This window comes from Haemaphysalis longicornis, unplaced genomic scaffold (genome assembly GCF_048455015.1).
Source record: "Haemaphysalis longicornis isolate Haplotype H1 unplaced genomic scaffold, Haemaphysalis longicornis Haplotype H1 scaffold_1, whole genome shotgun sequence".
NCBI lineage: Eukaryota > Metazoa > Arthropoda > Arachnida > Ixodida > Ixodidae > Haemaphysalis > Haemaphysalis longicornis.
Window position 1 is genome coordinate 141,455,839 of NW_027526203.1, and position 22,979 is coordinate 141,478,817.

Here is a 22,979-nt window from a genome sequence, read left to right on the forward strand (position 1 = left end):
CAATATTTAGGTTAGACGTAAGATTGGACAAAGATTTATCAGCCGAAGATACTGTGGTGTCGTCAGCATATAGAACACAGTGTGAGGCATTAATGGAATCAGCAAGGTCATTAATATAGATAATAAACAATAAAGGACCTAAAATAGAACCTTGCGGCACACCTTGATTAATCGTTTCAGTCATAGAATACGCATTATTAACCCAAACACTACCTTCCCTGTTAATAAGAAAATTCTTTAGGAAATTTAAAGCTGGTCCGGTTAATCCATAGGATTCAAGTTTGTGAAACAGAATATCATGATTAATAGTATCAAAAGCTTTAGTAAAATCTAAAAAAACAGATCCAACAAACATACCTAAGTCGAACGATTTTTTAATAAAATCAGTTAAAGACAAAAGTGCAAGATTAGTCGAACTTCCAGAACGAAAACCAAATTGACAGGGCCTAAGAATGTTGAATTTAGTTAGATAGTTATTTAGTCGATTAGCAAACAACTTTTCGATTACTTTACTAAGAGAAGAAAGGATAGAAATAGGCCGGTAGTTAGATATTAGGTGCTTGTCTCCTTTCTTAAAAACAGGAATAATTTTAGCACGTTTAAGAAAGCTTGGAAAAATGCCGAGAGCGAAAATCTTGTTGATAAAACTGAGCCGAGAGCGAAAACCTTGTTGATCAGTAACTGAGCAGCAGTTCATGCTGCTCAGTTACTGACTAGCCAACGACCATAATGTTTGGATAAAAAGGCAGCGCTCCAACATTAAAAGCGGGTCTGCCTCACTTTAGCCTAAAATGTAGCTCCGCACACAATGCCTAACTCATCTGTCCCTGCTGTAAAGCCTGCAAGAACGATGAACAACGCGACCCAGAAACAATTGGATGAAGTTTTTTGTCGTGTCTACTCGCAATGAAAAAAAATCCTATCTTTGAATGCTGCCGCAGCGCATAGCGTGCTATTGCAGCCAAAATGTTTTCTTTGATCCGTAATTTAAGTGTTTTCTCACTTTTATATCCGTAATTGGTCGTTGAGATGTGCAGAAGAGATGCGCAACTTCTAATGTTCTACACTGGTGTGTGAGTGTCTCTAGATATTCTGGTCACGTTTCTTTTGTTGTTTTGTGTAAAACTGTGCGCCGTAAATTTTGGATGCATCACCTCATATGGTAACACTTTTAATCACTAACAACGCATCGTCAATTTTTGCAGAATACTATGAAGGGTCCCCAAGGGTCTTTTTTGCTGACGACGTCTGTATGATCGTGGAGCTGCCAGCACCGAAAGACGGAAGTAAGTAAGCTAATTTTTAAAGTTTTTATTCTTTGGGCCTTTCTCCGCATTGATAGCTGCACTGGTCATAGCGTCTAAACGCTGTATACCTTTAAGAAGCCAGAAGTTGTATCGGTAAAACAACTATTTCCGCGTACTCACACGTCCTTTGAATACCCGTTCAGAATACAATAGTTTGTATCAGGCGACCTATTTTACAAGACGTCCAGTCCAGGATAAAAAATAAAGCAAATAAATTTTCCCCGAATTCGTTAAACCTCTTCGGGCCAGTATTTATAGAGTTCGGCTGAACGATTGCCTTATTTAGGAACGCGAAAAGCTCTCTAATAAACTTGTACTCGAGCCGTGGTATAATCGATATGTATAAAACGAGGTACTGCACATCTTTGTTTTTCGGCCTTAACCGTTATTCCGCATCGCAGGGTAGGACGAGCGGTATATTTTTTTTTCACTCTTAGAGAACGGCAATACTCAGTCCGTATTGCACAATTGCGAGTTCCATGGTTCCATACCGAGTTGCTCGCTATGGTGCTCCGTAGCCAGCACCATAGCGAGTGCAACAACTGCACAATAGCGAGTTTTTCCGCAAATTTCCAATGGTTGGAACCCCTAATCTAGGTTCCACAACCAACCATTTTAAAGAGAAGTGTCCGTGTCTTATAAAAAGGGCGTTCGTCGTCCTTCTTTACAAGGGGCTCTAACTTTGCGAGAAGGAGATTGATTACAAAGGCGAAGATTGAATGTTCCGGCAGGAGGAAGGCTGCTTGTAAAAAACCACTGACATCAGGCAAATTCGTAAGCGGAATTTCAGTATTTTTTTTCCGTAGCAAGTATTGGTAACATAGAATGTCAACAGAGGTGTACTGACAGACACGAAAGCAAGCTCCGCAGGATCCTCCTCACTGCGGCGCTCACGTTCGTAAGGAGCTAACATGTTACCATCACCTGCTGTCCGAGACTCAACGGCGTGTCATTCTACTCCTCACGCACTTCCTGGCATCGTGGTAACCGCCGTACCTTGATTTTATTTGATTGATTGTAGGGTTTAACGCGCCGACGCAACGCAGGCGATGAGGCGCGCCGTAGTGGAGGGCTCCAGATTAATTTTGACCACCTGGGGATCTTTAACGTGCGCCGAAATCTCGTACACACGGGCGTTTTTGCTTTTCGCCTCCATCAGAAAAGCAGCCACCGCGGCCGGGAAACCGCCGTACCTTATTCATTACTCGAGTAAGGAGAGCAATGACCACCACTACCTCTTATGATCGTGACGTTCATCTTATTGGTTGTTCTGCCGTTTTACATTACTGCTGAGTGGTTTGTTACCCGGTCACTGCGCAGGTGGATGGCTACGATGATGTGGGCTGGCGTGCAGTTTGTATTAATGTCAATATCGTAAAGGCGAGTTGTTATCGATCACGTCCTGGCGATCAGAACCTAGAAGTATTTTCTGCCTTCCAGATGTTCGTCATACGCTGAGATAAAGTCGTCTCGAAAAGATACTTGTTGGGGGCACAGGCGAGATTCATAATAAATTGCATAGCATAACACTGGTATAATCATCAATGATCAGCGGCCCCACCCGGTCTGCCAACAAGAGTGTCAAGGAGAGTTTTGTAAGGCAGGAAGCGATCCTTAGTATACATACGCATGTGCATTTTGATCAACTTCCAGACGGAACACACCACACATCACATCCTGAGATACAGCTCGCTATGCAAGCTTTATCAATGACGTGAAATGGGCGAAACAGGCCCCCTGCAATATACAAAGCAGTGTTTGCTTGAAAGCATGCTGCATACGGCCTAAGCAAATCTAGATTACAGAGAAAATCAGTAAAATGTGCTGTTTGGCTAGGGTACATGGCAGCTTAAAAAAAGAGTTAAATTAAGATACAAAGACGAAGGGCGGCAAACGTCGTGCGCTGCGCCATTTTATCTGAGAGAACAAAAGGCGCCCCAAACAGCCTACCTACAGTCTTAGGCAAAAGGGGGCAAAATTGAGAACAAATACGGCCGTTACTTTTTGCGGGCAGCCGTTCATATTCAAGTGGAGGCACTTTGGCAGAGTGCGTGCCGTGTGCACACATGAGGACTACATGTTCATCTCCGCTGGTCTAAAAGGAGGAACAGGAAGCCTAAACGCAAGAAATTAGTCTCATTGCTGCGTCATTAATCCCCTTTGATGGTGTCGTCGTTGCGATTTCGCGCAGATGCCTATGGGCAGTTGTGGATTTTCAAAGCACAAGGGTTTGCAATCAGTGGGTCTTTTTGCAAAATGCCATGGCGGAAAATATCAATATTAGTTATAAGAAAGGCGCCTAGGCTAAATCAAGCAGCGGGTAATGGCAAGGAACGGTGAAGCGTGATGGACAAACGCTTCTCGGTGAGGTTATGGTAATACGCTGTGTTGCATATACTTCCCGCTAGGTAACAACGGCCAACGAAAGATTTCATGCGCGTGAACAATCAGACAAATATTAAAGAAATAGGCAAGCCTTGATCCTAAAGCGTAATGAATGCGTATATGTTTAACAGACAAGAAAACAAGACAAACGCATTAGCTGCTGATGACAACAACTACAAACTAAAAATGCGCGCTACAGCTAAGCGTCTTGAATTTAGCTTTTACACTCGGTACATAATTTTCTTGTGCAACAAAGTTATGACAGTGCTGCAAATGCTGTAAGGCCCGGCTGCATTTCTCCAGCTACCCCAACGCTAACTTGAAGAGTTCAGGCTAAGCAACACGGAATTTCGTTTCCCCTATGGAGGAAAATGCGGTCTGTTTTTCTGTTCGGACCCGCACGAAGGCGACCACTTGCACATGTGATACCGAGAGCACTTAGTATTTGTAGCGAACACTACATAGTTAGCAATGATTTGTCCGAAACAAACGAGTCGTCTGATCAGCTAGCCTGCCGCCGCAACTATATACGCGACGCTTTGATCGTTCTTTACAAGAAAAAACTATGGTTGTGCGGCTCAACTGAGTAGTAGTCCCTAGCGTAAGCAAAGCACAAAGCGCAAAGGGTGGTCACGATCACTTGTGCGGGTGTAAATTCGGGCACCAGCTGCAGTGAATCGTCGCGTTGCGCATAGTACTGCACGCTTTACACTTCAATACATCATTTCTATCGTACATCCTGTCTAGCCGCATGGCGTAGCGATAAGTGCTTTGGATTCCTTGAGCTGCGTCGCTGCAGCCATGGTTCTATTCCCGCTGCTACTGGTTATTTTCTCTTTTTTCGACTCCCTTCCAGCAGTTCGTCCTTGGGCGTATCAGAACGAACCAACAGGGCGGCGGACTACCCGTTCGCCCGGTGATATTTAGTCCCCAAAGGGTGTAATGATTGTTGCTGCTTCCCATATCACTGTATCGCAAAATTGGAATTTTGTTCAATATTTCTTGACCTTTTAGGTGCGGAGTACCTAAGGACCGCACAGTGCCGTCCGCGTCCGTCCGCATAGCATTTACAATCGCAAAAAACACACAGGCGCCGGCAGGATTCGAGCCTGTGTCTGGTAGAACAGAAAGAGTTAGGGTCAGTCGTCTTAGCCATTCGGATACGACCATTAGTTAATACCCGAGAGTCAAACGGCTTACTCCCTCTCCTGTAACGGGGCGGAGTAGCTTAGGACCTCCCAATGTCCATCCGCGTCCATCCGTGCGCACACCACCGTCAAGCGAAAATCAAGCGAAATTCGATCTGAGCCGTGAGTTGCAGTTTCATTTAGGGAATAATCAAGGTGTAACTCACGGCTCAAATCTAATGACGGTCGGGACGCAAATCGGATGCCACTCGGGGCGCAACTTGAATGTCATTTTAAAGGGACCCTGCAACACTCTTTGAGCAGTGCAAGTAAACCTGCGCGACGTTTAGATTACACTGCCATGAATACCGGAGCAAATATTACACGTGCGCGTGAAGCAGTGAGCGCGCAAATCGCTGTTAAAGACGCGGAAAAACCAACCGCGTTCTCTTCAGTTCTCCTCATTATGCACCCCTGGCATGGCCTAAGCGACGTCACTGAGGCCATGGCTGCCCGATCGGCTGTCACTGGTCAACTTCGCGGCTAATTTCTCTTATTTCCGCCGTCGTCATCGCTGTGTACGAACCTCTTCTATGCCTGAACCTGTAGGCACAGTTTTGCCGTTTCTTTTGTGTTTTGAGTGCGCACGGAGTTTGAGTGATGAGCTCAATACTTCCCTTTCAAAGGGACCACTCGACTCGACACGTTTATTTCTTCAAAAGCGCCCTACCAGCCCGGGCGCGCGCTTGCGAGCAGGCACCCATGCCTGCTTTTTTTTGTGGCACCAGACCGGAAATAGGCACCTCCACGTTGCGCAGAACAGGAGAAAACTCCCTGGCCGGTAATATACCGAAGGCCGCCGAAGAGAACGCCGCGAGCCGCCACTCCCCTCCCCCCCCCCCCCCTTCCTCCGCGAGAGAGCGCGCATTCGTCGCGTTGTCCGCCGTCGAGTTGAGAGGGAACGATTAAGCGTGATTTCTCATCACGCGTAGTTTCGGTGATAGTGAACGGATTTTCATAATTCTTGCGGGAGGAGATTGCTGGGACAATAGACTTTACCCCAAAATACATTCCTAGCAGTCGATGATAACTGTTGCAGGATCCCTTTAAGTCCCCGTACTCCGTACCCTCGCCATCATCCACGGAGTGGAGATGCTGCCATTTCTTTAAAGCGAAGCTTTCTGTGCATCTATATTGGTAACTCTCCCATCACGAACACGCACTGAAGGAAAGCCAACTTTACGCCATAAATTTCACAAAACGATGATGATGATAAGCGAGGGCACATCTAGCGCCTCAAGGAAAAACGCTTCCCCAGGTGGGAATCCTCCATTGCGTTATGAATTTGACGTCTATCCGATTACGCCATTCCGGGACGGCCGAAGCAGTTGGGTTTAAAGCGAAGCTTCCATGGCCTTACTGATGGCGACCGTCCCGTCATCAAGATTCTTTGAACTCTTACAACCCCAAGGACCACGAACGAATCCCTCACGAGAAAGCTGAGCGTTTCTTTCATCATTGCCGTTAAAATGACATTAGTTTGGTTGTTGTTGTTGTTGTCGTTCCTGCTGCTGCTGCTTCTGTTGCTGTTCTTGTTGTTGCTGTTGTTGCTGTTGTTGTTGTTAAAAGACGTCTTTCGTGGCTGGAATGGAGCTGACTGAATTACCGAAAGGTAGTTCTTTAAATTTAACAAAACTGTATTTTGTCTTCATGGACCCTATAAACACAGGGTTACACAGGCTCCGAAACCTCGGTACGCCATCCACGCAATAAATCTCAGTGTGTAGAGCGCTTCTCACGCAAGTTCGTTGTGATGAGAACCTTTTCAATAAAGCTAGCCAATCATTGCAAGCGTTCTAGGGTGATCTCGACTTGATTTTTTTCCGCTGAAATGGTCGAGTTCTTTCACTAGAGTTGCAGTTGTGAGGACAGAAAGGCTAGATGCCAACTGACAATGTGGGAACAAAAATATAGTTCATCCATTTTTTCAAACGTCTCCATTGCTATTATGTTACACTTAGGTATTTCTGTAACAAACTGCGAGGCCGAGCGCACCAGTCCAAAGCTTTCCCTAATAAAAACAGCTTCTCTCCGCTCTCGGATAGGCAAAGTGGAATTTCTAGGCTTTATGACTTCCGAAAAAGACGTGTGAGAGATATTTGTTTTAAGGAAGCAATGTCTGAATTTGTGAGTTTTAAAATACGCAAAATGCCCTTTCAAATATTCCATGCGCTCATGCATTAGCTCATTGCAGGTTTCTTTCATTTGCTAGTTTTTGATTAATGTACACAAGGAAGTCATCTTTTGCTCCCATTTTGTCAGGAGTAGTAATTTTTAGTGATTTTAGTGATTTTTAGTGATTATGCGTGGGATCTTAGGCGCGTCAAGCTGTTTTAGGAACTCTGACGAACAGATTTTTGTTCATGTTTCACAAACACCGTGATCGTCAAAAAATAAACAGGGAGAACCATAGCCTCCTTGGTAGTTGCGGTACGCAAAAATCACAAAAATACTGTCGCGAACCGTGTATTGGGTTTGTTTATGTTTGGTTTTACTGCCGGACCGGGCCCGGCTGTGTTATGTGTCCCAAGCGAAGCGCGTGTTCCATTCTTTGTTTCTATGCCACACTGGCTATCTCATTCTGATAGGGAGACCGTTTCGCCCTAACGTCATTTGCTTAGAATAACCTTCTTTTATCTGTAATGTTCTGGATGTAAATCGACGGTTCCAGAAACACTTGCGCCGAAAGACAAAAGGCTGCACAGCCGACGCCACGGTGCTCGATTGGGCGACACTCGGCTACGGACGCCCCTTTGTTGACTGCTCTTTCGCCGCCTGTGTATTCTTTGAGTTGTTAGAAGCGCACAATTGATTGATTGTAGGGTTTAAGGCACCGACGCAACGCAGGCGATGAGGCGCGCCGTGATAACGGAAGAAGTGCGACAAGCGTTGGGGACTTCTACGCCCTGCGCGCCACAAACTATGACGTACTCCGCGGCTGTTCGTCGGCCCCGCCCAGCTCCAACATGTCGTCAAGAGGCCCCGCCGTACCGCCGCCCACTGTCGCCCGCCCGACACCCTGTAGTCCGAATTTCGACCACCTGGGGACCTTTAACGTGCGCCGAAATCTCGTACACGCGGGCGTTTTCGCTTTTCGCCTCCATCAGAAAAGCGGTCGCCGCGGCTGGGGAATCGAACCCGTGACATCGTGCTCAGCAGCGCAACGCCTTAGCCACTGAGCCACCACGGCGGGTTAGGGGAGCACAAGTTCGCTCCAATATACTTGTTTTTCCTTTAATACAGCTGCGTCGTACGTCTTTGTGTACGCGATATCCGGTGGAGGTGCGGGGTACGCACGTACCCTTTATGCTCCCATCCCCTTCAGGAAGCCGACAAACCAGCCCAAGCCTAGCCAGCCGCAGACTGCAAGGTTTACCGGCCGAGTTTGGTCTCCTACCAGAACGAATCAAGAGAAAGACCGCTGCAACCGACAACATGGTGTAACGAGCCACTCATCCCATCGTCCTGCAACAGCCCCTGAAACCACCATCGTTCCGCGGATACCCCGGAGGAGACCCTGAGGACTGGTTGGAGGAAGTGGAGCGTGTCCGCATCTTTAACAGGTGGGATGACGAAAACACGTTCCGCCGTGTTTTCTTTTATTTAGAAGATACGGCCCGAACGTGGTTTGAGAACCATGAAAGCTTCCGTACCCACTCTACTCTCTTTAGGAGCGAGTTCCTTAAACCATTCGCCACTCTAGTGCGGAGAGAACGAGCCACCCTCTTGTTAGAAACGCGCACGCAATACCCCAACGAAGGGGTCGTGATCTTCGTTGAGGAAATGAAACAACTATTTCGCCGCGCGGACCCCGAAATGACGGAAGAAAAAAAGTTACGCTTCTTAATGCGGCGCGGTGTGAAGGAGGAACTGCTGGACTTGTCCGCCATCCGCCCAAAACCGTCGCCGAATTCGTGACTGAAGCCAGCACAATTGACAAGGCCCTCTAAATGCGTGCTAAGCAGTATGACCGCTACTTTGTTGGCGCGGCCAATGCGAACTACGTCGACAACAGGTGGATTCCAGCTGATGGCCTACGCGAGACCATCCGCGCAGTAGTGAGAGAGGAGCTGCGGAAACTTCTCACCACGCCGCCGCAGCCCCAAGTTGATTCCCTTACCGACGTGATTAGGGAAGAAGTGCAACAAGCGTTGGGAACTTCTACGCCATCCGAAGTACCCCGCGAGCCACAAGCTATGACGTACTCCGCGGCTATTCCTCGACCCCGCCCTGCTCCAACACGTCGTCAAGGGGCCCCGCCGTACCGCCGCCCACTGTCGCCCGCCCGACACCCTGTAGTACGAAACAAGACGCCGAGGAAGACGGACGTATGGCGAACCCCCAATAATCGTCCTCTGTGCTACCACTGTGCAGAGGCCGACCACATCTACCGTCGCTGCCCATACAAGAGACTCGGACTCCGTCGACGCACCTCACCCTCTCCCTGGACAACGACCACGTGAGATCGACGACCATCCATCTCACACCAGAGGTGGCCCAGCTCGTTTCAACCGTTCGCCGTCGCCCTTCCCATACGAGTCGCCGAACCGTTGTGGCAATACCTCACACGTGGAAGGTCCCCCAGCCCACGCAGGGGAAGCTGAAAGCAGCAACTTTTGGAGGTCAAGGTGCAAAATGGCGGAAAAACGAAAATTCTACAACGACGCAATGATTCACCGCAGACCGTGATTCACGACATGCCCTCAGCCAGACGACCAGATCCAAACCTCACGTGACTCGCGAATACGACGTCAGCCACACTACGCGTCGCGTACCTGAAATGACAGAGCCTGCGGATGAGAAGACGACGTCAATGCCGACGCATAGTGCCCGACCGCCAACACAAGCCGAGATACGACGCCCCGACGCAACCGAACCTCGAGCAAAGCGGCGTCCGACATCCAGTTGTCAATCCACGGCTTTGACGTAGTCGCCCTCATCGACACGGGAGCCGGCTACTCGGTAATGAGCGGGTCATTTGATTCTAAGCTGAAGAAATTTACGACAAAATGGGACGGCTCGCACATACACAAAGCAGGAGGCCATCTCATAATGCCAAGTGGAACGTGCACATCGCGCATCACCATAGACGGCACCACGTACCCTGCTGCGTTCGTCATTTTGCCGAACTGCTCCTTAGACGTGATTCTCGAAATGGACTTCTTGACGGACAACGGCGCAATAATTGATCTGCAGACCAAGTCGATAACTTTTTCCTCCGACCACTCCACGACGCCGCAGCCGAACCCCGAACACCGTGCTGCTGTAAGGATCGCCGACGATAACGTCAACCTACCCAGTACCCCCACCAGATGTCACGTAGACAAAGACGACGCAGCTGTGTTAAGGAAAAACAAGTTTATTGGAGAGAACTTGTGCTCCCCTAACAACTCAAAGAATACACAGGCGGCGAAGCAACAGTCAACAAACTGACGTGCGTAGGCGAGTGTCGGCAAATCGAATACCGCGGTGTGTGCTCTGCAGGATTTTAGCTTTCGGCGCGACTGTTTCTCGAAACGTGGATTTACATCAGAACATTGTAGATCAAAGATTATTCTAGGCAATTGACATTAGGGCGAAATGCTCTCCCTGTCAGAATGAGATAACCAGTGAGGCATAAACATGAAGAATGGAACACGCACTTCGCTTGGGACACAGATAACACAGCCGGGCGCGGCCGGGCAGTAAAAACAAGTGGATTGTCGTAGCGACAGACTACATGACGCGCTGCGCAGAGACGGCCGCTCTTCCGAGGGGGGCTGCACAAGAAGTTGCGAAGTTTTTCATAAACCAAGTTGTGCTGCGACATGGAGCCCCTGAAGTCGTTATCACGGACCGCGGGACGGCCTTCACTGCGGAGCTTATGCAAGGAATCTTGCGCTAAAGCAACACCGATCACCGAAGAACGACGGCGTACCACCCCCAAACGAACGGACTAACGGAACGTCTGAACAAAACGATCGCGGATATGCGGTCTATGTACGTTGACGTTGAACATAAGACTTGGGACGAAGTCCTCCCTTATGTGACGTTTGCGTACAACACAGCGATCCAGGAAACTACGAAGATGACACCGTTCGAGCTTGTCTACGGAAGACTGCCGACTACGATGCTTGAAGCCATGCTTCCGCACGCAGAAGATGGCGACCTCAACGCCGACGTCCAAGGATAACTTCAGCGGGCGAAGGAGGCCCGCCAGCTCGCTCAAGTTCGCACAACGGTCCAGCAGCTGGTAGATGCCGGACACTGCTACCTCCGACGTCGAGACGCCGAGTACCGCCAAGGGGATCGTGAGTGGCAGGCCCGTAGCCAGGAATTTTTTTCGGGGGAAGGGGGGGGGGCACTCGCGCTGTAGGCCTTGACTATTTGGAGAAAATACCCATTTTCAGTAATTATTTTTGGTATAAATGGCAGTATGCAAATTATTTGAGTTTTTAACGGCTATGCCGCTCTCTAATATCTATAGTTTGGAAAGTAAACTTCCAAAAAGTACAATAAATATGTGCCAACAAATTCCGCTTATAAAAATAAAACTACGTTACTCAGGCCCCAAAAATAAAAGGACGAATAGCCGAAATAGTTTTTTACGTTTTTATTTCTGAATATAACAGGTTAAAACCACTGCGGAAGAAATAAAGTGGGTTGAGGTGGAGGGAAACGGGGACCGGTGTCCACTTCTTCGAGGTGGGGCGGTCTAGAGGCCGGCTCTGCGAAGAAGCGCCCAGGTCCTTCTTCTTCCTTAAAGCACTGAAGAAATGCCTGCCAGAGCTGAAGTGTGTACGACGGGCCGATGTGCGATCGCGGATCGATACACCCTCGGAAAGTGCGAGGTCGATGGCCACCGAGGGACTGAAGTGATGCGTCACGGAGCGCTGCAAAAGCATGGCAACTCCAGAGGAGATCCTCGGTAGCGCCTCTTGCAGGGCGTGATGGGCACGGTGGGGTCATGTATCAGCGCGAGTTAATGAGGTGCAACAGTGCTGGTGAGAGTCGTTAAGTCTCCGGTCGACAGAGACGTACCGCCTCTACACTCCGGAGTGTACTGGGCGGACGGCGATAGATTTCCTTATATTGAAGCACGCTCGAGAGATTCACCCGATGTCTGGCTTTGAACGCTATGGGGTGATCCTCCACACTGGCGCCTTAAGATCGGGAGCCTAAAACACAAGTCTCCGTGCCTTCATCGCAAACGTTGCAATTACATTGCCCACGTCAACGGACTCCCTGTAGGGCGACATCAAAGCCAACCCATCCAACCGTTCTTCAAGAGAGCCGTTGCGAAGGTAGGTCTTAAGGCGCTTCAACGTCGAAAAGCTTCTCTCAGCTGCTGCTGTGGTGACAGGAAGTGTAGCAAGTATCCTGAGGAGAGTACTGATATTTGGAAACAGGCTGGTGTTGCACTGCTTCATGGCCCCGGTCGAATACCTTGACCGCTCTTCTTGAGGTGTTGCTTGCCACTTCTGCTTCCATATTTTCCACTCCGCCTTGATCACTGTGAGGTTTTTCGGTTCCATGTCCGCCATGTAGAATTCTACTGCCGGTTGTAACGACTCTAAGCTGCTCTCGGCGGTGTAATTCGGTAGCACGAGTTGAAGACTCTTCAACATCGCCTTGTGAACAGTAAAGCGCTCGTTCAATGCAGACTGCAGATCATCCAAATACGGGATAAAACAAGTCCGTCTGTAATATTCTTCAGGAGAAGAGGAAGCATGGTTTTCTCTGTACTTCTGTGAACCGATTTTTCTGGGAATCTCTGGCTGAACGCCGAATCCTCTCGCCGTTGCTTCACATGAATAAAAAATCTCCTTGAACTGATCATTGGCATCCTTTCTGATGTCACTAAGCTGTTTCAGCACCAAGTCGATATGCTCGAGGGCGGCGCTCATGTCGACGAAATTGCCTTGCAGGTACTGGCACAAACGAAGCGTAAGACTCAAAAACCTTTCGCTCACTGCGAGGGAGACGAGAAAGGTGAAGCTGCACAGACGAGTGTGAAGTGCGGAAGCAGTCGCCTTTCTCCATGTTTCACTTTCCATAAGGACTTACAGCGACTCGACAATGTCAGGCAGCGCTTCACTGAAGAGAATCACGGCTTCGTGCCGCTCAACCCACCTAGTCCCGCAGTACTTATGAAGGCGTGAAAATGCGCGCGAAGAAGACTCGAGGTGCTTCTTGAGAACATCGGTTCTTTTCGAGGAGCTTCTGAAATATGTGCAAACTTCCCCAATCGTTGCGAAAGCGTTTCGGATGTCGCGTACCTTAAATGCATCGTTCAAACAAAGGTTTAGCGAATGCGAAGAGCATGCGTGTACACTGCTAAAGGATACACTTCGCGAATCAGGGCCTGCACTCCACGAAATGAGCCACTCATGACGGCGGCTCCATCATAGTCTTGACCTCTCATGCTATGAAGGTCTAAACCGAGGCGAACAAGCTCTGTTTTCAATGTTTCCGCCAGACCTGATCCACTGAGATCTGAAACTGCTACGAAAGCGAGAAAATCATCTTTGATCTCCATAGTTTCAAGCTCCACATACCGTACGCACAGGGAGAACTGTTCAGTTTGTGTCCCATCAGTTGTGGCATCGGCGAGAACGGAGACAAATTCAGACTTGTTCACAGCTTGAACGATTCCATCTTGAATCTGCTTGCCGATTATCGCAATCAGCTCATTTTGAATAGTCGGGCTTGTGTAGAGGGCATTTCCACCAGACGTTTTTATGTGCTCAGCAAGAACCTCATCGCCCCCCTCGCCCTGTAGCGTAGCAGTGCTCTAAAGTTTCCATCGTTTTTTGCGGGTTCTTCTAGTGCAAGTCTCCCAGAATCTCTGCCCCCCCCCCCCCTAAGCGCGATTTCTTGTCGGCCACAAAAAATACCGTTTCAATGACTGTATGCAACATTGCCTTGTTCTTTTCTCATTCGATCTTTGCTTGCTTGTTCAGCTGCTGACGAATGTTGTCCATTTTCCCGTGAGACACTTCCAAAAATGAGTGTGCAGCGATCATTGCGTCTCTGTGGTACTCTGTTTTCGCGTGGTTTTCGAATACTTCAAGGGCATTTTTCCGCTTTGTGAAGGGTGAAGTCACTAGGCTCCGTGCAGTTTAATGGGAACCTTTTCCTGTTCCGGATTTCATGGAAAATAGGACGCACACCTTGCAGAAAGCGCCTTTTTGGACGTCTGAGTAAGCGAGCCACTGGAAGCGTTGCAACCAGTTCAACTGGAATTTTCGTCTTTTCTCGTCCTTCGACACGGAAACCTCGAAATCGTGTTTAGAACAAGGTGTCCACGTGCTCGTGTAGACACGTTCTTTTGTGTCTTCGGGTAGGGTCGAGCAGCCTACGTATATTCCAATATCATTTTCTTTAGGCGGTTCGTTCAGCTTTCCAGGAAGTCTTTCTAAAGACGACGATCCAGTGACTTTATCGTCGTGGACTACCGCAGCTTTCGGATTGGCACCCGTCTCGTCCTCTTCGTGCGACCGCCCAGGCACTGCATGCTAAAAAATATTACCGTTCGTAAGTAACAAGTAAGCTGCTCAAGTCCTCCTCAAATTATACGTCTAAAACCTAAACTTTCTGTTAATTCTGGAAGTAAACTCGGCATAACAAATGCTGATGAATTGTATACGCGTTCTATCACGTTCTCGCACTTAAGGGAAATTGCACAAATCTAGAATGCTTACCTTCGGAAGCTTGTTGAAGTAGTTCATCAGTGTTGAACCTTGCCGCTTCTTTTTTGTGCTCATAATTACGAACGCAGAGAACACCACACACAAGAGGGCAAACACGCGATATATTCCAGCCCAAACACGGGCTGAACGGCGGTGCGTCTTTCCCTCCACTGCAAAGGACCTCGCCACTGAATTTGAGCCGGTGGCGCCCTGTGTCGCACCGTGTCGCATATTTTGCTTGGTGGGGGCGGAGAGAGAGAGAGAGAGAGAGAGAGAGAGAGAGAGAGAGAGAGAGAGAACAACATTGTTTAAGCTCAGGGATCAGGGGAAGGGGGAGAGGCGGGCCAGAAGGCCGCCACGATTGCCAGGGCCTGGGTGGTCACTGTTGCGAACCGGGGTAGCATGGACGAAGTGGACCGCGGTTGGTGTCGTGCCGGAGCACTGATGAGGACTACCTAAGTTGAGGGAGAAAGAAAACTTTATGCAAAAGCATTTAAATTCTTGACCAGCGTGAACAGGCAGTGCCGTAGTTCCGTCGACTTTCTCCCGCTGTTATCAAGAACACACCCATCACAAAAATCCATGGCGCTCATAATCTGGCCCACACTCTCACACAGAGAGGGCACGCTTCCCTCTCGCACACGTGAAGGTTGGGTTGACTCCGATGAGGCAATCTGCCTAAGGTCGAAGCCCTTCGGACCACCGATGTTGAAGCGTCGGGAGGACATCTGGGATCCTTTTTGATATTCTGGCGTTGGCGGCTCGTTGAACAAAGGCCTTTCCAGAGACATCAGCCACACCGCAAAGTGCAGGAGAACGATGCGCGGCACGTCCCCAAAGAAGCAGACCGGAACGTCAAGCCTGCCGCCAAAAGTGAGGCGCCGCGTGAAGCCTTTGTCACCACCTCTTCGGAACGTTTCCGGTCATTAAGGCGGCATTCGGGGGCGCTGGGGTGGCGGAGAGTGCCGCCGAAAGCGGATTATATCCAGCAGCAGCGGCACGGGTCGTCGACGCGTCATTGTGTAGACGACGGGATGTTCCTCGTCTATGAGGGGAGTGAGGGGAGGGGGCACTCGGTCGACGGCAGGCTTGGGTGGTCGACGCCAGGACGGTGAAGAGGCTTTCGCGACATCACCTAGACATGGCTTGATGCCTACTGTCATCATACCTCCGGATCGCGCAGCGCCTGTTGCCAGATGGTTGGGAGGGAAGGGTCTGCTGCGCCCTCGCACAGAGAGTGATGCTCGTCGAGGGCGCCGCAGACAGGGCATGATTGGGGTGAAATTAATGGTGTGGGTGGTCCGGGCGGAAGAGCCGCAGTGGCGGTAAAGTCGGTAGCGCCGCCGCCGCCTACTGTCGCGTGCGGCTTCCTGTGCTCTTTTCTGATGCTCCGGGTTGATTACGCGGCGTAGGACACGAGCACAGAAAGATATGCTCAGTTTTGCACATGCTCATCTGCTGTAGACAAATTTCTTGCCGTAGCGGTGTGCCGAAAGCCGTGCTGCTGAACAACACCCCCCTCTCCTCATAAAAATTTCGGGGGGGGGGGGGCCTGGGCCCCTAGGGCCCCCCCTCTGGCTACGGGCCTGGTGTGTGGATTTGTACTCCCATCCGATGACGCGGACTCAGTGAGAAGCCTCTGCTACGGTATTTTGGAACCTACCGGGTTCTACAACGTGTTGGCCAACTTACCTACGAGGTGACCCCCGATGGTGATTCCGGCACATGACGACGACGCATGTGACCCGAAGTCGTCCAAGTGGTTCGCCTCAAACCTTACTGGGCAAGGTGACGGACTTTTTTCTGTTTTTTTGGTTGTTTGTTCGGACTGTAGTTTTATTTTAGCATCGGGTCGATTCCCTCTTAGAGGGGGAGGAATGCCGCAAACCATGTATTGGGTTTGTTTATTCAGTAACTTCTCGTTATAACGAGCCCGCTGTAATCGAAATTTCGCTTTATTCGAAATGTCTGCTGGTCCCAACCCAAATGCATACATTTTAGGCCGCATTACTCGAAGAGCGCGAGCAGACTGACCCGCTTAGAGCGAAGTGGCGACCGGAGGCGTCGCCGAGAGGCGGCGACCCAGCGGCGAGTCAGTTTTTCATTATGGGGGGTCTACGCAAGCTGGTGTTTCCCCGGCGATTTTCCCAAGCCACTCGTGCTCAATTCGCACTATCCGACAATAAACAAATGGCCCAGATCCGTGGTTCTGGCCATTGAATTTGTTCCTGAACATTGGTCAATGGCGTGGACGCAACGTTGCGCGAACAACGACACTCGCACCGTACAAGTAGCAGTGCAGTCGACGACGCGGAGCCGAAAACCTCTTGTTTTGAGGGCTTTAAGGCTGCACACCTCGGGAAAAAATTGCTTAGTGATGTGAAGAATTGGCAAGTGCTTTTCTATAATTAAAAACTGTTCCAGCCACGGGAAGATCGACAACCTCAAGGATCTCGCTTTACTGCAACCCATGGATCCGGAAATGATTGAAACCACCCGGAAGCTGTACCGTAAGGTTCTTTTGCAGAGCACCGGGCTCACAGCGTATGATGCCAGTAAGGGGTACAACATTTATTTGCTCGGTACGGTCCATTTTCTCAACTTTTCATGGAAGGAACTCGCACCATCAAATGTCGCCAACTGCTTTGCGCACGCCGGGTTTTTACGCACCGCTGTCAGCAACCCTGACGATGACATGCCTGACGATCACCGGACTTGCGGCGATCTATACGAGGCTGTTCATAAAATTGCTGGCCAAGATGTAGAAGGGGACTTCGAGACGTTTGCGTTGGTGGACACTGCGGCTCCCGTGGTCGCACCAGCGACGGATGCGGGGATAATTGACACTGTTGGCGGTGGCCCCGACGAGGACGAAGAGCCAGCGGACGAAGAGCCACGTAAAGTGGCAACTATGGTACAGACGCAAGAGTGCCTACACCTGCTGCGAAATAACATTTGAATGCAAGGGCGGCGACCACACCCTCATGCACTGCTTGGTCAAATTGGGGCAGGTGTTGCTCGCGCCCGGCAAGAACCCGAAACAGCCAAAACCAACCGCCACTTCTCACCTGAACAAAAATTTTGCATCACTGAACACATTGTATTTTGATTCCTCGCAGTTGTGGCGCAATTAAAGATAAACTGCTCTTGCTTTTCTAGAGTGGTCGCTTATATCAAAATACCGCTTATAACAAATTTTTTCTCCGTCCCGCTGACTTCGTTATAAGGAGGAATTACTGCATTTTGTTTTTACTGCCCCGCCGCGCCCGACTGTGTTATCTGTGTCCCAAACGAAGCGTGTGTTCCAGCCTTTATTTTTATGCCGCACTGGTTATCTCGTTCTGATAGGGAGAGCGTTTCGCCCTAATGTCACTTGCCTAAAGCAATCTTTGATCTACAATGTTATAGATCTAAATTGACTGTTCGAGAAACACTCGCGCCTAAAGATGAAAGGCTGCAGAACAGACGCCGCGGTATTTGATTTGCCGACACCCGACTACGCACGTCACTTTGTTGACTGCTACATCATCATGATTCAAGAAACCCACACAGAAAATGCACCGTCCTTGCCCGGCTACCGTGCACACGCCAGCCCCCCAAGCGTTCGAGATTGCGGTAAGGGAGCGGCGCAGGGCGTGTGCACTTTCGTGAGAAAGGGACTCACCTTCATCAAACACGAGAACTTCCTCGGCCGCAGCACCATCGAACACTGCGCGACCGAGGTGGTAATCGGCAAGAAGCGGCAGGAATCCTTCCTGCTCGTGAACGTCTACAGCAACCCCACGCACAGACAACAGAAGTTCAAGGCTCTCCTGCACAAAGCGACACGGACGGCTCCGAGCGAAACAATTGCTATCTGCGGAGACTTCAACGCCCCCCACAAAGAGCTGGGATACAGTCGCACAACAGTCAGAGGGCGGGACCTGCTCGACGAAGCCACGAACGCCGGCTTCATCCTCTACACGAACCCGGCAACCCCTAGCCGAATCGGCACATCCACCACGAGGGATACCAACCCGGACCTGTCCTTCGTCCGAGTGTCAGACAGGACCAAGGGTGATGTCAGGTGGAGCAATACAGGACATAACCTGGGCAGCGACCACTATATTCTCGAGTTGGTGCTACCGACCACCAGGCCCCACACAGCAGAACAAAGGCGCAAGCACAGGCTCACGGACTGAGCCCGTTTCCGCTCGGTCATGGAAGGCACGCAACAGGACATCGCAGACATCGACGAATGGACCTCGGCCATCAAACAGGCGGCGTCCGAAGCGACCACAGAGCTGGACACTGATGATGACATACAGCAAGTGGACAGCAAGCTGGCCCACATGATAGAAGCGCGACAGTCGATGCAGCGTCGGTGGAAGCGCCAACGGCACAACCGCAGGCTCCGAAAACGGGTGGCGGAGCTTGGACGAGCCATCGAGAAGTACAGTCAAGACCTGTGTACCCAGAGGAGGTACGCGGCATGCAGTGCTGCAGACGGCCAACTCCACAAGGGTCAAACCTGGAAACTCCTTCGACATCTCCTGGACGACACGTCGACCCGGGGATACCAACAGCACAGACTGTCCCAGACCATGCTCACTGCAATCAGAGAGCTGGGAGAGGAAGAAACGGGCAAGCGGATAAACGCTAAGTACCTGCCCAGCACAGCAGCCGAACAACACGAAGAATACCAAGGCGCGGCCAACCCGACCATCGATCAAGACATCGAAGAATGGGAGGTACGCGCAGTGCTGCAGGAACTCAACTGCAAATCTGCTGCCGGCCCGGACCAGGTCCCCAACAAGGCCCTGCGAAACCTCAACGACGGGACGGTCACCGCCCTCACAAAGTATTTCAACCGATGCTGGCAAGCGGGAAAACTACCCCCACAATGGAAGACGGCCCGGACGGTCCTGATACCCAAGACCGGCAAACCACCCAGCATTGAGAACCTGCGCCCAATCTCTCTTACATCATGCGTGGGAAAGGTCCTTGAGCACGTTCTCAGGATCAGATGGCAACGCTACCTAGAAACCGAAGGCCTCTACCCCGACACCATGCTAGGGTTCAGGGAGAAGCTCAGCACCCAAGATGCAATGCTGTTGCTGCAACACGAGATCCTCGACTCGTCCGTCCCCACCCGCGACAACAGGGCGGTGCTGGGCCTCGACCTCCAGAGTGCCTTCGACAAGGTGCGCCACTCGGCCATCTTGGCGCAGGTCTCCAGGCTGGGCATGGGACGACGTTCGTACAACTATATCCGGGACTTCCTGTCTGAACGAACCGTGAAGATCCAAGCGGGAAATTTACAACTGTCAGAAAGGGCACTGGGGAGCGTCGGTACTCGCCAGGGCTCCGTCATATCACCACTCCTTTTCAACCTCGTCATGATCGGCGTGGCCAACCGACTGCTCTCGGAGGTCCCACAAGTCCGCTATACCATCTACGCGGACGACATCACGCTGTGGGTCCCCGGGGGCAGTGACGGCCACATCGAGGAGACGCTGCAGTCAGCAGTGAACGCCATCGAAGACCACCTGGATGGTACGGGCCTCAAGTGTTCGCCGCAAAAATCCCAACTGCTGATCATCCCTCCATCGGGAAGGTACCGCAAACAGGCAACGGAAGACTCCGCGAAGATCACTCTTCACACTAAAGACGGCACCGTCATCCCCAAAGTCAAGACACTCCGGGTCCTCGGCATGTTCCTGGAGGCCAACAGAAGCAACGGCACCACAGTAGACCGACTCATCACCAAACTCGGGACTGCCACCCGTCTCATAAAGAGGGTAGCCACGAGACACCAGGGAATGAAGGAAGCAAGCCTCCTCCGACTGGTCCAGTCCTTCGCCACCAGTCACGTGGCGTACATCGGTGCGTTCCACTACTGGAAAGTGCAAGAACGAGACAAAATCAACGCAGCAATTCGCAAAACCCACAAGGCCGCACTGGGGCTTCTGAATTGCACCAGCACGGCCAGGCTTCTCGAGCTGGGGGTCAACAACACCCTCGAAGAGATTGCAGAAGCTCAACGAACCGCGCAACTAGAACGCCTCTCGACGACCAGAACGGGCAGGAGCATTCTCACCCGGCTGGGCTTCGCAGGGGCAACAACACCACCCCAGCAGCAAGAAGCCGGAGTCTTACCGGCGGAAACCCTACAAAGGCTCAAGATAACACCGTCCCCACGGAATGTCAATCCCGACAACAACCCGGGGAGACGTGCCGCAAGAGCCAAGGCCCTTACAGACACGTACGCGAACGACACCGGCGCCCTCTTCGTGGACGCGGCCAAGTACGCAGACAGAAAAGACACTTACGTGGCAGTGGTGGTCAAAGCCACGACCGGTGAAGTGTACAGTGCCTGCAGCATCCGGGCACCGTCGGCATGCCAAGCAGAGGAAGTGGACATTGCGCTTGCCCTCACGGACCGTCGGTGCTCGACGATACTGAGCGACTCCCGCTCGGCAATCAAGAACTACGCCCGCAACTCAGTATGTGCCAGTGCAGTGCGCGTGGTACATTGCAGTGCAGTGAACGACTCGGTGCCGGCCACCCATCTGAGGTGGTTCCCGGCGCATACAATAACTACAGGCAGCGGCAGCAGCAGCCATCCCAACCGCAACGAGACGGCGGACGCCGCCGCGCGAGTACTTACCAACCGCGCGGCCGCCCCCACCGCCCTCGCCTCGGCGGAAGGTGCGGACTGTGAAGACTGCGATATGTGCACTGATGACGACGACGAAACGGACCCACTACTCGGGTATGCGGAGGTGCTGGGCTGGTACCGGTACGGTCGCCGAACCATGCCCCCGCCCCACCCAGGACTGACACGCGAACAGGCGGTGTTATACAGACAACTTCAAACTAGATCCGTGCTCACGCCGGCGCTTGCGCGTTACGTGTGCCCGGAGGTGTTCGAAAGTGAAGTGTGCAGTGTGTGCAAAAGGGCTAAAGCAACTTTGACCCACATCCTCTGGGACTGTGACCTACATCCGGAAGAAGCGGTCGCCTCTCCCGGGCGACTGCCGGAAGACATAGCTCGTGCAGTGTTTTCGCAGGACTTGACAGAACAATTGCAGGCCGTCCAGCGGCTCGAGGTGGCTCTTGCCCGACAAACGCGTGGGGCTGAGCCGGCTGGAGACCGGGGGTATAAACCCCACAGGTCGACAGCGGGCCGGCCTAGCGGTAGTCGGGGAGGCAACACCCCGAAGACGCCTTAACTACGTCGGGTGGCGGGCGACCCTGCGTGGTCCTCCCCGCTACCTCCGCCGGACATTCTCAATAAAGTTTACTTCTCTCTCTCTCTCTCTCTCTCGCCGCCTGTGTATTCTTCGAGTTGTTAGGGGAGCACAAGTTCGCTCCAATAAACTTCTTTTTCCTTTAAGACAGCTGCGTCATTTTTGTCTACGTGACAATATTACATGCTGCGGCGTATCACCCACTTCTTACTTCGAGTTTTACAACTGTGACTGGATTTTTCCCCGCCCTCATTTGATCGCGTTTTTTTTTAGTTCTACTAACGGCCCCTAAGATTCCTTCTTTGTATTATGTCTGGTTGACTTACGGAAATCAGTACGCAAGGAATTTATTAGACTGACATTGCTGCAAAAAATTAACGGGTAAAAATTTCTCCACTTTCAAAGGGATCCCCCGTGGTTGCTAAAAAATTCAAAAACACCTTCGCCTCTTCAAAAGCCTTCCGGAGGCTTTCGAACAGAATGTTTATTGAGTGGCGCACTGTATTTATACCGGGCGCACTTGTGAGTAAGTAGTCAACTGTCAGATGAAAGTTTAAATCTCTTCCCCAGAAGGTTCACCAGTGGGGTCTTACAAGCAGAAACGTTTGCAGGAAAGAGAAGGGGAAGAGCAGGAGGAGAAGGAAGAGGCGGAGTAGGAGGAAGCACTTTATTCAACAGAACAGCTGGTTAGTAGGCTTGGTCGTGAGGGGGCTTTTGTGACATCTTCATTATGCTCACCAGAGAGCTGTTGACATCACCAGTCCAGTTTGCAAGCAGTGACCACAGTAGGTTTTTTTATGTACATCTCACATATATCATGGCTGGGGTGTGGGTGCCTGCTGTTGCTACGCTGCGAGGCGGGGAAACTTGGCGTCGCAAAAAAGCCTGCAAATTGTCATTCACTTCTGGATATGCGGCAATTCTAGAAATTTCTCCACAAGCGTGCGTACTAGTTTGCACAGTTGGACAGCTAGCGCATGAGGCTAGCTAAGCCCGCCTTTGTGAACGACACATGAACTGACACAACCCTCCAGGAGATGTTCGCTTTCAAATGCACCTTGCATATATTACACGACATCAACAATCTTTGATAGAAAAGTATGTTTCTCAACCTATTATATTTGTTGCTAGTCAGCATCACCTATCACATTATATGCTCAAATATAAATTTGGCCTGATGGCACGCATAGATGAGAA

The 22,979-nt window shown here is 50.8% G+C and overlaps 1 long non-coding RNA gene across 1 annotated transcript in view; it reads left to right on the forward strand.

Moving 5' to 3' along the window:
- LOC144166221 (uncharacterized) overlaps positions 1 to 22,979 on the forward strand; it is a 121,895-nt gene that overhangs the window by 92,335 nt on the left and 6,581 nt on the right. The window contains exon 5 of the long non-coding RNA XR_013321612.1: positions 1,206 to 1,286. This is a non-coding gene — a long non-coding RNA (uncharacterized LOC144166221). The remainder of the gene's footprint in view (positions 1 to 1,205; positions 1,287 to 22,979) is intronic.